The 7080-nt window shown below is 31.4% G+C and overlaps 1 pseudogene across 1 annotated transcript; it reads right to left on the bottom strand.

Moving 5' to 3' along the window:
• Positions 1-215: 215 nt before the first annotated feature.
• LOC137811948 ((3S,6E)-nerolidol synthase 1-like) lies at positions 216-4079 on the bottom strand (annotated as a pseudogene). The gene is made up of 8 exons (XR_016518716.1): positions 3876-4079; positions 3487-3750; positions 2727-3092; positions 2418-2662; positions 2196-2334; positions 1856-2104; positions 751-1680; positions 216-341 (listed from the first exon to the last, which is right to left on the bottom strand). The product of XR_016518716.1 is annotated as a (3S,6E)-nerolidol synthase 1-like (transcript).
• Positions 4080-7080: the final 3001 nt, after the last annotated feature.

Below are 7080 nucleotides of genomic sequence, written 5' to 3'. Positions count from 1 at the left end.
TAAATGTTAAAAAATTAATAACTATCTACAAAAATTAAAACAATAAATCAACTGAAACAATTAATTTAATTAACTAAACTCCTTAACATATTTAATTAACTATCTAGTAATTACTTAACATAATTAACTAAACTAAACTCTAAAAAAATTATATTACAACAACAGCCTTAACATAATAAACTAAAATAAATTCTAAACAAATTATATTACAAAACCATAATCATAAATATAAAACACAAATTAAATAAAATAATTTTACATAAAAAAAATTAAAACCTGAAGATAAGCACTCAACAACAGCAACAACAGCAATAGGATGCCTCATAGGAAGATCAACACACCTGAAAATAACAGAAAACAAATAAATTAACAAACATTTCTATTTCAAAAATTCAAGAACATAATCGATTATGGCATCACTTACACAGAGAGGATAATCGATTATCAACGCATAATCGATTATGTTAGTAGGCAAAAAACAAGCATAATCGATTATCACATCCCATAATCGATTAGGACCCCTTTCACACACTTCAGATAATCGATTATCAAAGCATAATCGATTATGCTGCTACGCTAAAAACAAGCATAATTGATTATCCCAACACATAATCGATTAAGAGCCATTTTACACACTATACATAATCGATTATGCCTGGAAAATTTTGCAGATTACACTATAATCGATTATTTTGCCTGTGATATTTAAGCCATAATCGATTAACCGTTGAATGAAACATATAAACTCACCTCAGATGAACCCAGAGATGAACCAGATGAAGGCACAGATGAACCCAGAGATGAACACACCACTTTCAGATGAATAACCTCTACGTTAATGAAGCCCCTAACACACACTATGACTTACGAATCTCTCCAACTACACACTCTATGCTTCGCTCTCTTTGCTTAGGCTTCGCTTATCTGTGAATTGTGAATGGAGGAAGCAACGTTTATAAAGAAACCAGGAATCTCACACACCTACCTCTCACCCACTTCATTGATGAGGTTTCAAACTTTCACATGGTCAATAGATTCCTGAACCAAGTCAGGAATCTCATGCTTTTCATTTGGCATGCATGCAGAGGCACTGTGCTTCTTGAATCCAGCAAAAAAGTAAGGGCAAGATTGGAAATTCGTGGTGATGATTTGACACTTGCACTGCACAGTGAAACTTTCTCTTCATCTTTCAGAAGAAACACCATTCACTCAACTTTCTCTTTTGCTGCACCCTCACCCGCAACAAAGCATGGAACCAAACGGGGTAGTGTTGTGACTTCCGTCGTCGACAACAGTACCACCCCTGGATCCAAAGCCTAATAGATACGAAGATGAAGGAGACATTCCTTAGTTCTATAAAACCAAGATAGAAATTAGTTGGAGTAGTGTAAATTAAAGAAAATCATCATAAAGCAAGGACTTGACTTTCCTCTCTATTCCTGGAAGGGACTGGTTGTCATCATAACTATACATCAATGGTACCATCCTTGCGAGATTGAGTGCAGTCTTGATGAATGTTGAATGGAAATGTTTATCAAACAACCACTCTTGGTTTAGCCTCTTCCATGCATCACGGATCTTATTCATCATTATCTCTCTTGCTACCATCCTCGTGTACTCAGGCTTTTCCATCATCACACAATTCACGTACGATCCATCATTGCTTTTTTGATTCTCATCCTTTTTACACCACAAAAACAACTATGATATCAAATCAGTGTTTTGTTTTTTTTCTGAATCAAGATATCAACCTCGTATAACCTTTTATTTACAATCAAGGTATCTTTTTTCTTTAACTCTAGGTTTACTTAGGTAAAAATAGATGATAATATACCACACGTAAAAATGTGTTTACCTCAGCATTTACCAAGTCATCCCAGAGTCGAAGAATTGTTGCCGGGGAAGATATAATGGCAGGGCCTTTGTTTATGATCTGAACATTTTCCTCGGTTAATCCCTGACTCAAAAGAAAGAAAGCATGAACCATCACAATATGCACTCCAGAGCTCACTGTCCCATTCTCCAAGTACTCTTCTGCACTGGGCAACTTCCCTGACCCAAACCATTTTGCTTCAACCAGGAAGGCTTTGCACAAACACTTCCACTGCACAAAAATCACCATTTATTTTACATTCTATGATCAACCAAGGGTTTACAGTTTAATATAAAATTAATCCATGTGGGTATTCTTTTACCGCATTTTGTAGTGAGTGTATGGGGTTCCACCCGTGCTTCTCAAAGACCTTGGAGCTGATTTCATTTGTGAGATTATAAAGGACCCTGAAACATGTCTTCATGTAATCTGGTAGTTCTTCGATGGCTGTAATATCCCATCTGCATTCTTCTTTTTATTAATCTTTGCTTTTAATTTGATCTATGAAAAATATTAGAGTTAATAACTGCTTTCATTTACCTACCTGCAAACAGCTTCTGTGAAAAGAGTTAATTCATCTAGTGTTCCATAAACATCGAAAATGTCATCTATTATGTAGATCAAAGATATTGGCTTTTTGAGCTCAACTCTTTCCTCTGATAAAGTAGGATCTGAAAAGCATGCCAACGACCAAATGTACCATTTAAGGGGTTGATTTCTCGCATATATTAACTCGTTGGCTAAACCGAGCCCACTCCACCATCTGCAAAAACGATTGCACTGTGACAACTGATCATGATAACAAAATAGATTAGTTCATCTATTAAATTAAACTTTCATCATATTTCGAAACTTGACCAATTTCTCGATGGCACGAGTCCTGTAGCAAACTGAAATCCATTTTCGCAATCTGGCAAAAGGAACTTAGCCGTGGATTCTTGTCATGAAAATCGCCCAAGAAATTTCTAGCGGTAAACATTGGCAAGCTTTTGTGAAAAGGGTGTTCTAAGGTTCTCTTCACAAACTTAGCTCCATGACTATCGATGCAATCTACCTTTTTCCTTTAGGATCTTGCCACTAAATTTTTCAGCTTCAGCAAGTATGTCTTCCCCTGCTATGCCTAACTGTGAAGCTTCATACATCTCTACCATCCCCTTGATATTTTCACCAAGTTCTGGCTTGAATTTTCTCTCCTTGTTGGTGAACTTTTCAAACACCTCTGTCATGTTTCCATGAACAAACATTTTAGCTTTCAAATAATATCAAAAGGAAGAACAATCAGCCAGGCCCATGTTTATTTGCGTAGAAGTGAAAGAAACAAAAGAAAAATCCAAAACAAAAAGTGGATCCCACATCTGAAAATACTTTATATTTGGCCAAATAATAATCTTATGCCAGTAGTTTACATTTCTGCGATATTCAACAAAATCAAATATGGAAAGTGTTTTTTTCTTCTATCAATTCTTAATCCAAAGAAAGCGTTGGACTCATATATATGTAATAATTTATATCTGCGGCGTTTAGCATATAAGTGTGAGAGTAGGAAATCAGTGAGTTGAAAATGATTGGATGAAAAATGAGAGACGTGGAAGTATAAAGTTTAGTGGAACCACCTACGGGCACGAAGTAACCTTATTGTCTCAATAACCTGAATAGAAGTGCAGTGTCGTACCATAACCACTCCCAATAATATTACTACAATTCACATATTGCTTCCCTAGGAATGCTTCAATTTCCTCTTTGAAGTGGTAATCAATATTTAAGCGCTGCATCACATCAATCATGTACAAATCTTTCAATGACTTTTCATCCACACTCTTCCAAAATTCATTCCTCACCACCTCCACTTTCTCTGACAGATTCATGCTCAGATTTCCCTGCCAAGGAAACTACATAATTAGTTCAAGCCTTAATGGCATATGATTTTGTGTGTGTGATGTGATGTGATTATCATTTTCAGGTTCCAACAACAAGATTAGCAAAACATGAAATTTGGACCTACTGTTTTATATACTTGTGCGCTAGACCTTTCCTGAACAATGTTCCATTTGTTGGCAATGTGAAGAGAATCAACTTTGGCAGGGTTGAAATATTCTGAATGTTGAGCCTTTGTTGCAACAATACGAGGTTTGGAAGAAAAAATGCAGGAGTAGAAATGCAGTGCCATGGAAAAAAAATATATGCTTGCGAATTCAGCACAAGCAGATAGATAGACACTTCTGAGATGAATCATCATAGTAGGAATATTTATAGGTCAGGAGTGAAACTCATGATGAGTGCTTTGCTATGAAAATAGAAAGGATGTCCACATAAAGTTATCCTTATGTCATTTTGTGATGATAGATATCATGTGCACTCTGTTATTTAGTATGCATATAAAAAAAATCAATATTATTTACGAATTTTTATTTGAAAAAATAAATTTAGCATTATCTACAAATATTACGTACGGATAACATTTCTTACAGATTTAAACTTGTAGATAAATTCATCATTACCTACCAACTAGTACCTACGAAACTCTATTTCTACCAACTATTATCTATGAATCTCTACTACCTACTAACTATTATCATATTAATAATATGAATAATATTATTAATCATATTAATATTGATAATTATACTAATAATAATAATCATAACATGTCAACAAAACTCTATTAGTGTAATGTTTAAAGCTTTTGTGGTCATTTATCAAGGGACTTGACTTCGAGTTCCACCTTTAATTATCATTGCATATATAATAATTATTAAAATAATCATAAAAATGGGTATAAAATAATATAAGTAAACAATAATTGAAAATATAAAAAAAAAGATTCAAATAATAATAGAAATTTTAAAAACAAAATATGTTGAATTACCTATGGATTTACCCACGAACACATTACCTACCAACTATTATCCACAAATCTCTATTACCTACCAACTATTATCATAATAATTATAAATTATAATATTTAATAATAAGTATAATAATAATCATAACATGTCAACAAAACTTGATTCGTGTAATGGTTAAAGGTTTTTTGGTCATTTCTTAAGAGCCTTGACTTTAAATCTCACCTTTAATAATAATTATCATTGCATACATAATATTTATCAAAATAATCATAAAAATGGGCATAAAATAATATGTGTAAATAATGATTGAAAATAAAAGAGAAAGATTCAAATAATAATTAAAATTTTAAAAATAAAATATGTTGAATTACCTATTTACATAATCTATCACTAAATTACCTAGTTCCGTGGATAATTTATATGTAATGCTGATTTACCTACGGAATTCTTTCGTAGATAAATTGAGTTTTTCTTTTAGTAACAAGTGGTCCATGACTAGAGATACAACACAAAAAAAAGTAAGAGAAAAGTTTCTCTAAACATTAAATCACATACATTTAACACGATTTATAATAATATAATACTATTTTAAATTATAAAATAAAATAAAAATAATAAAATATTAAATTATTGAAGTGTATGTTTTTCGCGTTTATGATGTTAATATATCACCACAAAAAAAGTAATCATGTTATTTTGATTCAAATCAACAATGAGATAATTAAGTGGTAACTATTTTGATCTCCGAATTTAATTAAAATTATTAATTATTTAATAATAATATATTATTTTTGTTCATTTATAATTATCACTTTTTTTACTAAAAAATCTTTTATTTTTTAATTTTAAAGATAACATTTTTTTTAATTGTAAGCTTATTTTTATTTTTATTATGCATTCAAAATTCTTTGAGCAAAAATGAAGAGAATTCTTATAAATGTTTGAGTACTTCCCTCACCAATGTAACATGTTCACCACAAAACAAAGGAACTAGGGGAAGGAGGAAGACTAAAAGAAGAAAAAGAAGAAAGAAGAGAAAATGTATATATTTCTTATAAAGAAAACTTGGAAAAATTACAAAATAAAAACAAATGAAACAAGTTTAAAATTTATAAAGATAGAAAAAAAACACTCATAAGTAGAAACTTTCTTAGTGGTACTGAAAGGCACTTGGCGGATTAAGTGATTTTGCCGATTTTGATAGGATGATCCTTTCCTATGTTTATAAGAACTCCCCTTCAAGTTGAAAATAAATATTTAATATTTTAAATGAGCACAAAGAGTGAAACTTTGAATGAGGTAGAGCTTTAGTTAAAATATTAACTTGTTGTAAGTTTGAGAGAATAGAAAGAAGGTGACCAATCCTTGTTACTTTTTCTCGAATAATATGACAATCAATTGTAAAATCAAAACGTACAGTAATGAACAATGCACATCATCATCTTAATGATCTTACACACTATTATTCTCACAATCCATACATCAATTATAATAGAGATAGACACTTACCTTTATCCATGAGTTGATATACGAGAATCCTTATGTGAGCAGTTTCTTTTTAACTTCTTTTCTCAATTTATCTCTTACAATTCTTTTCTTTGTCACGTTCTTTCTTGATGGTTAGCCATGAACAACTTCTTTTACGGAGATAGAACCCATTTCTATTTCTATTCTTTCCCAATCTCCATCATATTAGATTTTCATTAGGTATCATTATATATATATATATATATATGTATAACTTCTCACATTAACCAGTAAGTCTTTTATTTTATTAAATCATATTCAGACCCAAAACTCAAAATTTATTTCATGAGTCACATAATAAAATTAATTTACATAAATTTTTAATATTCTCCCACTTGACTCATATGAACTATAATTCTTTCATGATTTAATAATTACATAAATCATAATACTTTCATGATTTAATGATTTCCCACATAAATGACATTTGTCATTTTTCTTTTGGAGTTTAGTAGATGACTCATTTATCTTTAATGGTCTTTTGACCTTTCCATGTTTCTTGTAAAGTTTATTTCCAGCTCCCTAATTGTTCACATAATTATTGGAGTGGTTTCTTTGATTCGTAAGTTTGGTCTCTTCCTGAACTAACATACTGTGAAATTCATGCACATTCCATTTGTCTTTCATGGTGTATAGTTCATTTGGAAAGGACCATACTCAGATACAAGAAAATTCTCATCCACTGTCATTCCAAGTGACTTAAGTCTTGCTGCAATATTTGTCATTTCAATGACATGTTCATGCATAGTACGAGAACTATCAAATTTCATGGTAGTTAAGATATTCATTAATGTTCCGGCAAGAGACTTATCAGTATTTTGGGAGCGTTCTTCC

The sequence above is a fragment of the Phaseolus vulgaris genome, chromosome 2, assembly GCF_051622355.1.
Source record: "Phaseolus vulgaris cultivar YP4 chromosome 2, ASM5162235v1, whole genome shotgun sequence".
Lineage (NCBI taxonomy): Eukaryota > Viridiplantae > Streptophyta > Magnoliopsida > Fabales > Fabaceae > Phaseolus > Phaseolus vulgaris.
This window is presented reverse-complemented; position numbering and strand designations above follow the sequence as displayed.